The sequence below is a fragment of the Crocuta crocuta genome, unplaced genomic scaffold (assembly GCF_008692635.1).
Source record: "Crocuta crocuta isolate KB4526 unplaced genomic scaffold, BGI_CrCroc_1.0 scaffold290, whole genome shotgun sequence".
Taxonomy (NCBI): Eukaryota; Metazoa; Chordata; class Mammalia; order Carnivora; family Hyaenidae; genus Crocuta; species Crocuta crocuta.
In genome coordinates this window covers 4,879,753-4,888,882 of record NW_027527429.1, presented here as the reverse complement: position 1 = coordinate 4,888,882, position 9,130 = coordinate 4,879,753, and positions in this window count along the sequence as shown.

Below are 9,130 nucleotides of genomic sequence, written 5' to 3'. Positions count from 1 at the left end.
CCACAGAACGGCAAACACTGCATGACCCCATGTCGAGGAGTCAAATCCATATGGACAGAAAGTAGGATAGCAGTCCCCAGGGGCTGGGGGACCAAGAATGGGAATTGTATTTAATGGGGATGTTATTTCAGTTTCACAGGACGGAAAAACTGTAGATGGGAGGCACAGGTATGCAAATATACTTAATGTCACTGGACTGTACACTTAGAATGCAGTATATATATATGTGTGCAGTATATACATATATATGCAGTATATATGCAGTATATATGTGTGTGTGTATATACTTAGAATGCAATATATATATATATATATAATGGCTGTTTATATCACCTTTGTTTCTACTGCATTTTCAGCATCAGAGGTAAGCACAATAAAGGCCCCAGAGATGTCCACACCCAAATGCCGGGAACCTGCGAAGAGTCTATCTTGCGTGACAGAATGGATTTTGCAGGTATGATTAAATTAAGGCTCCTGAGCTGGGGAGATTATCCTGGATCACCCCCGTGGGCCCATTGTAACCACAGGACAGTCAGAGGGAGGTTAGAAGATTGCACACACAGCTGACTTTGAAGAGGGAGGAGGGCCGGGTGGGCTGAGTCAGGTGACTCAGTCGGTTGAGCGTCCGATTCTGTATCTCCGCTCAGGTCATGATCTCGCGGTTCTTGGGTTCCAGCACTGAGTGGGGCTCTGTGGTGACAGCGAGGGACCTGCTTGGGATTCTGTCTGCCCCTCCCCAATCATGTTCTCTCTCCCTCTCAAAATGAATAAATAAACTTAAAAAAGAAGTGAAGAGGGAGGAGGGGACCGTGAGCCAGGGAACACAGGAAGCTTCCTGTAGTTGGAAAAGGCAAGGAAACGGGCGTGCCTGGGTGGCTGTCTGTAAACATCTATCTTCAGCTCTGGTCATGATCGCGCAGTTCGTGGGTTTGAGCCCTACATGTAGGGCTCTGTGCTGACAGCTCAGAGCCTGGAGCCTACTTCAGATTCTGTGTCTCCCTCTCTCTCTGCCCCTCCCCCGCTCATGCTCTGTCTCTCTCAAAAATAAATAAAACATTAAAAAATTTTTACAAAGAAACCTTAGAAAAAAAGAAGAAAGAAAGAAAAGGCAAGGAAAGAGTTTCTCCCCTGGAGCCTCCACAAGGAACACAGCCAGCAGACACTTTGATGTCAGCCCAGTGACATGTATTTCAGACTTGTATCTTTCAGAACTGTAAGATAATACATGTGCGTTGTTTTATACCACCAAGTGTGTGGTAATTTGTTACAGCAGCCATAGGGTGCCGATACAACATGGGGACTCTGGAAGAGTTATGCTGAGCAAGGACACCCAGGTGGAAGGGAGCGTACATGCTTTGCTTACATTCTTGTCGTCTGGGAGACAGTACTTATATTCTGCCTTTACTCAGTAACAGAAGTGCACTGAGTAATTGTTACCCCTAAATAGTACTTACCCCTACTACCTGTGATGCACTAATATTCTGTTGTGTTGTGTTCTGTTTTATTCTTTCTATTCTATTCTATTCTATTCTATTCTATTCTATTCTATTCTATTCTATTCTATTCTATTCTTTCTATTCTATTATTCCATTGTATTGTATTGTATTGTATTGTATTCCATTCCATTCCATTCCATTCCATTCCATTCGATTCCATTCGATTCCATTCGATTCCATTCCATCCATTCCACCCAAATATATCCTATTCTTCATTGAAAGAATTAATCTTTCAAACTATTAAAGAATCATGACCCATAGAAATCATCTCTGAATGACAATTACTCCTTAATTCAGGGAAATATAGTGATGGACTTTTTTCTTTTTTCTTTTTTTTTTTTTCTTTGGCTCCCTTTATCCCCTCTTTATCCAAAGAGGTAATGGTAAAGTGAGTACCACAAAGCATCATGACTTGTGGCAAATTCCTTCCTAGCAACTCAAGATGTGTGAGGAGAGGAACATGGCGCCAAGAGAAGAGTCCTGAGTGGAAAGATCAAGGGTGAGGGATCCCAATGGCTGTGACCAAGGGACTTTTGAGAACAGTAATGTCCAGTGTTCAGTTTTAATTTTCCCTATCACTTTGAACTCTGATTCACCACTGCCCCATGTCTGTTATCCCTAAAACTTTCTGAGAGCCCTTAACAACCATATCCTCATTTTCGTGACACGTGGAGGGGTAAAACTTGGATTTCAAGTAGGAACCATTTGCATTGTTGGTGGGATTTTGAAAATCTAGATAAAAGCCATGTATCATTCATTAAATTAATTTTAAGGCTATCCATTACATGTGAAAATCTTTTTTAAATGCTTTTATGCAAAATAGTACTCCTGCTCATTCTGTTTGCTTTTCATAAAGGAAGATATTCTTCTAACCCTACAAATAACCACTCACTGACCTAAATACGTCAGTATAAAAGATATAAAGGCATGAGTCTTTAAAACCTGTGTTCATCTGTACTTCTAAAATTTTTAAATGTTTTTATTTATTTTTGAGAGACAAAGAGAGACAGAACATGAGCAGGGGAGGGGCAGGGAGAGAGGGTGACACAGAATCTGAAGCAGGCTCCAGGCTCTGAGCTGTCAACACAGAGCCCAATGTAGGGCTCGAGCTTCCAAACTGCGACATCATGACCTGAACTAAAAGTCAGATGTGTAACTGACTGAGCCACCCAGGCACCCTCATCTGTATTTCTGTTTTCCTTCACTTTGGGTTGGGGGCCATGGGATCCCATGTGGGGTTCTGACCATGTTAGTGGCAGGTGGCTCACCAGATCACACAGATCTCATGAATTCCAAATGGCTTCCTGGCAACTGAGTGGTGTGAGTGTGTCCAGGGCTGATTCTGGCAATGAGTATTTCTTCTGAAAATTCTTCTGGTTACTTATGGGTACGAGTTCCAGTGCAACGATTACCCGTGACAACCCCAAATAGTAAACAACTGAATTAGATATTGCCTATTGGATGGCAGCAGAGTTTATTAATGTGCTATTGGCAGAATAGTGTAACCCCTCCCAGAAGATGTCCACGTCCTAATGTCCAGAACCCATTGGGGATGTTTCTGTACATGTCAGAGAGGAACAAAGATTGCAGGTGGGACTACGTTTCCAAATAAGATGACCTTGAGATGGGGAAATTATCTTGGCTTATCCAAGTGGGGTAAGTATAATCACAGGTGTTCCAAAAAGCAAGAGAAAGCAGCGAAAGAGGGAGTCAGGGTGATGTGATGTGAGGAAAACTCCACTCATCTTTGCTGGCTGTGAAATAGATGGAGGAAGGGACCACAAGCCAGGGAGTGAGGATAGCCTGAAGAGTCTGGAAGGCAAGGACCAGAGCCTACACAGAGCCTGTGGAAATGAATGTGGCCATTGACACCTTGATTTTAGTCTGGGGACACCCACAGAAGCCTTCTGACCTATAGAAGTAGAGAATGGTGCACTTGTGCGGTTTAAGCCACTAGGTTTGTGGAGTAATAGAAAACTGAGAATACTGCTTCTGAGGATGAAGTATGGCCATCAGATAAGGGCTGCCTGGAGCCGATAAACAGAATTGGTGAGGGGAAATGGACTCTCTCTTAAGGGGTCCATGGTTCGGGCTAAAGGCTCAATGAATGATGAGTCAAGAACAAAAATGTCTTACACATGTCCTCTCCCATATGTGCCACGATTCTCAGACATTTTCACAGGGTTCAAGGATTATCTCTCTATCAGTATCTATTACTATAGTATAAACTACTCCAAAATATAGTGGCTTAAAACAGAAAGGATCATTTATTATTTCTCCGAGTTTCTGTGAGCCAGAGATTCAGACAAGGCACAGAGGGACAGGTTTCTCACGGTATCGCAGCCTGGGCCTCAGCTGGAGAAATGGAATCATCTGAAGGATCTCTTTTCACATGTGGCTCAGAGTCTTCCCAACATGGTGGTCAAGGGTAAGTGTAAGGAGCGGGAGGAGTGGAGAAGAGAAAGACAAGACAAGCAGAAATGGTATTGCTTTAGATGAGCCCCCTCTCTGACATCCTGCTCACTGCCTTTGCTGTGTTCGATGGCTGGGGAGTTACTCATAGAGAAAACGTGCATGCCGTCCCTCCATGCTCCCCTTAGGGAAGTAGAGTAAAACAGATCTGGACTCAGACACCTATAGTAGCTATGTGAGCTTGGGAAAACTGTGTTTAATTTTTTTTTTAATGTTTTACTTTATTTTTTTGAGGGGGGGAGCAGAGAGAGAGGGAGACAGGATCTGAAGCAGGCTCCGTGCTGACAGCACAGAGCCCGATGTGGGGCTCGAACCAACAAACTGTGAGATCATGACCTGAGCTGAAGTCGGATGCCTATCTGACTGAGCCACCCAGGTGCCCTGAAAGCTGTATAATCTACCTTTTACGATACAGAAACTGAGGCTTACAGAAATCCTTACTCCATTGCAAAGCATCTGACACATATCTCATTTGATGTTCATGACCACCTGTGACAAGTCACTGATTTCCTCTCTGGGCCAAATGACTGATCGAGGAACACAATCTCATCAGAACAGCGTGGTTGCATGGCCAAGGATGGCATGATAGACCAGGCTAGGGGCTGACTCTGTGCTACCTCCCAGCAGCAAGATTATTTATCCACACCTGCCCGGTAACTTTGCTGGGCCATGCCACTGTGAGCAGGCAGTGCCTCCTTCCCATTAATCCGGGCTCAGTTTTCTCAGTTTTGTGACTTGCTTGCAGATGTTTGAAATACACTTGCCCTTTGGGTTTTGTTCTCTTAAACTTGAACTTTCCCCATCAATAAGAGATGTACCTGCCTGGTTTAGCCCACGGCGCTGGGGTGGGGGTGGGGGGAGAATGAGAACTGCATGGGGTAGAAGTGAACGGCTCTGGAGAGTCCAGCCAAGATCAGCCGAGTGCCCAAACTACAAACATTATGGGTGTGTTCTGATCTCCATCCTGCAGTCACATTCCCAGAGGGGAAAATCTGTCCAGGGGCAAATGCAAGATGAGGAAATTTAATGTTGGGACTTCTGAATTACCCCGCCTCCTGGTCCGTGGTCTTCTCTCCTACCTCTATACGACTCTTCCCCACCTTCCCCAGAAGCCCAAAGCCTTTATGAGACACTGATTCTCCAAAGCTCCCCGCTGCCTTGTGCAGATGACCCCATGAGATGAGTTGACCTCTGTCATATTACAGCCCACACACATGCCAAATCAAAATCTCAGAGCCCTTCAACCGTATGTACAAAGGGATCAGATGAAATCAATTCAAGCTTGGGCAAATGAGTCAAGCACACAAAAAATCCGAAGACACATAATGCTTCATGAATTTTCTAAAACACTTCTTAGAGATAATTTAGGTGGAACAGCTAGGTGTAAGGATAGCTCTGGGGGTTTGGGGATGGGGAGCACTTTGAAATTTAAGGTTATGGCTGTAAAATTATTCCTATGGACCACACAATTCGTACTGCTATGCTGTGAGAGAACATGTAGGTCTATGGCCGGTCACCAGCAGAATTTCCCTTAATTCCCACTTTTAATAAGACATTCCCAGAATTATTCACCCAACTCTAACTCGGGCACTGAATGTGTTTGTGTGTGAACCCAGTATTCATGTGTGTGTGTAGAGGGTCTTCATGGATGCCTTCATCCATAGTTCTCCTCACTTACCCTCTGGTCATGATCTTGAACTTGGATTCACATATTGAACCCTGAAAGCAGTGCCTCTTCTACAGATATTCTCCTGGAATGTGAGCCCAGGAAAGGCAAGGATCATCTTTTTCATCTTTGTGTTCCTAGAACGTAGCACCCTGCCCAGGATACAGTAGGTAAACAAACAAAGATTTGTTGAATGAATAAATGAGAGAAGTACTGAATGAATGGGATGGTCATTAGCATTTTCCTTGATACTTTTGGCCACAGGAGAAATTCACTAGGTGGGGGCCAGCTTGGTCTCATAGTGAGGCTTTCACTCATAAACTGAAGTCCTTGGAAGAACTATCGTATCAAAAATGGCCAGAATTCTTGGCAGTATTCACATAAGATGAATCTAAAGTAACCTAGTGAATGCCCCTGGGTCTAGTGAATGCCACGTTGCTAGAAAAACTAACTTTCATTTCAATGTGGCTAACATTTGTTGAATACCTACTATGTGCATGGCAAGAGAAGAACAAAATACAAAAATCCTGGTCTTTGTGGAGCTTATGTTCTAGAGGCAGACATAGACTCTACCTAAGATAAACAAGTAAAGTATGTATTGTCTCAGACAAAGAAGTGTTAAGAAAAAATAAAGCAAGTGTATTAGTTTCCTATTGCTGCTGTAACAAATTAGCACAAACTTAGTGGTGTAAATACAAGTTTGTTATCTTACTGTTCTGGAAGTTACAAGTCAGAAATGTGTCAATAAGACTGGACCATCCAGCTTCTAGAGGCTGCGTATGTTCCTTGGCTCATGGTCCCTTCCTCCATCTTCAAAGCCAGCTGTGTGTAGTATCTTCCATCCCCCACCTCTCTGACCCCCACATCCGCCCTCCCGTCTCCTTCTCTGACACTGACCCTCTTGCTTCCTTTTTATAAGGACTCTTATGATTACACTGGACCCACACACACCGTCCAGGAAAATTCCCTCATCTGAGCATCCTTAAGTCGACCACATCTGCAAAGCCCTTTGCCATGTAAGGTAACATATGTACAGGTTTCAGGGATTAAGATGTGGGCATCTTCTTCTTGCCACAGCGAGGAAGTGAGACATGACGTATTGGTGAAGAGGGATGCCATTTTATTTTACTTTATTTTATTTTATTTTATTTTTTAATGTTTTATTTATTTCTAGGNAGTATGTATTGTCTCAGACAAAGAAGTGTTAAGAAAAAATAAAGCAAGTGTATTAGTTTCCTATTGCTGCTGTAACAAATTAGCACAAACTTAGTGGTGTAAATACAAGTTTGTTATCTTACTGTTCTGGAAGTTACAAGTCAGAAATGTGTCAATAAGACTGGACCATCCAGCTTCTAGAGGCTGCGTATGTTCCTTGGCTCATGGTCCCTTCCTCCATCTTCAAAGCCAGCTAGCTGTGTGTAGTATCTTCCATCCCCCACCTCTCTGACCCCCACATCCGTCCTCCCGTCTCCTTCTCTGACACTGACCCTCTTGCTTCCTTTTTATAAGGACTCTTATGATTACACTGGACCCACACACACCGTCCAGGAAAATTCCCTCATCTGAGCATCCTTAAGTCGACCACATCTGCAAAGCCCTTTGCCATGTAAGGTAACATATGTACAGGTTTCAGGGATTAAGATGTGGGCATCTTCTTCTTGCCACAGCGAGGAAGTGAGACATGACGTATTGGTGAAGAGGGATGCCATTTTATTTTACTTTATTTTATTTTATTTTATTTTTTAATGTTTTATTTATTTCTAGGAGAGAGAGAGATAGCGTGGGGGGGGGGTCAGAGAGAGAGGGAGTCACAGACTCCAAAACAGGCTTCAGGCTCTGAGCTGGCAGTCAGTACAGAGCCCAACGCAGGGCACGAACCCACGAACCGCGAGATCATGACCTAAGCGAAAGTCGGACGCTTAACCGACTAAGCCACCCAGGCGCCCCACGGGATGCCATTTTAGATAGGGTGTCTGGCAAAGCCTTCCTGAGAAGGTGGATTTGGAACAGATGTGTGAAGGAAGTGGAGGAACTGAAATGCATGGTTGCTGAGGAAGCACATTCCCGACAGAGGAAGCACAGAGTGCAACAGCTGAGGTGGGATGTGCTGGCGTATTTAAGGAAAGCAAGGAGGCCCACAGTGTGGCTAAAGAGGAAAGACCATCTTTCATTGGCCTCTTGTCCTTCTGCCCATCTGCGGGCAGAGACATGGACTGCCTTTGCTCCGAACCATCTCTTCAAGATCCTTTGTAGGGCAAACAGCCTTGAGAGATGGAGATAGTGTTTCCTGTTCACAGTTAAGGGCAGACATGCTTACTGTCCATGATAGTTAAGATAGGGTTTCCCTCCTGAAAGAAGAGCCGACATGCTTACTTCCCATATAAAAGACTGAGGTTCTCTAAGCTCCGAGTTCCTCTCCTACTGAGCAACCCACTATGTGTGCATCTGGATCTGATGGCCCTGTGGGAACCGGGGCTCAGTGAAATGGTGCATGAAAATGCTGATAATCTAGCTACTGCTCTTGCTGGGAATGACAAAGTCCTTTGTTTCTGACCAAGGAGTCTCATGTCTTCTGCCAACATCCATGACACTGCAGCAGGCTAACTTGTTAGCTTACAAGTAGGGAACTGCTCAGACCCTGTGTAGCTGTTGATGGGCACTAGTGCCTAAATGGCTTTGGAGGCCAGAGTGAGAACTAGATTTTACTCTGAGAGGGATGGGAGTCACAGGAGGGTTTTGAGCAGAGGTGTCACATGACCTAACTTCTGTTTTAAAAGGTTCACAAGAGCTGCCCTCTTGAGAATAGAGTGTAAGGGCACAAGGTAAGAAGCAGGGAGATCAATGGTCAGATCAATTACCTAGCGATAACCCAGAGGTGAGATGATCAGGACGCAGCAGTAGTGGCAGGGTGTGGTGAGGGGTACTGGGATTCTGGATCTTTCGGAGGTATAGCTGGCACCATTTGTGGTATATGAGGAGAGGCATCAAGGATGGCACCAAGTTGTTACCCTGAGCAAACAGAAGCCAAAAGTTGCCCGTAACTGGGATGGAGATGATTTCAGGAGGAGCAGAGGGGAGGGGAAGAGTTCAGCCTGAGATGTTGGATCTAAATTGCCAGTGGGCATCTCAGAGATGTTGAGGCAGTTGGATATGCATGTTAACCAGGGGCGAGGTCTGGGCTGGAGAGATGAATCTGAGGTTCATGAACCTGTGCTGTGTATGATGTTCAAAGCTAAATGACAGACATCACTGCATACAGAAAAGAGGAGACGTCCAGAGACAAGCCCCACCTCCTGACATATTTAAGACCTTACCGAAGTGAGCAGGAATCACAAAAGGGACTGAGAAGCCAGGAAAGTAGTAGGAAAGCCTGATGAACACGTTATCCCAGCAGCCAGGAGACCAGGTTTCCAGGAGAGGGAGTGACCAATGCCTGTTGATAGGTTAAGTAAAATGAGGCCACAAGCCAGCATCTTGGTTATTAGTTACTTACAAT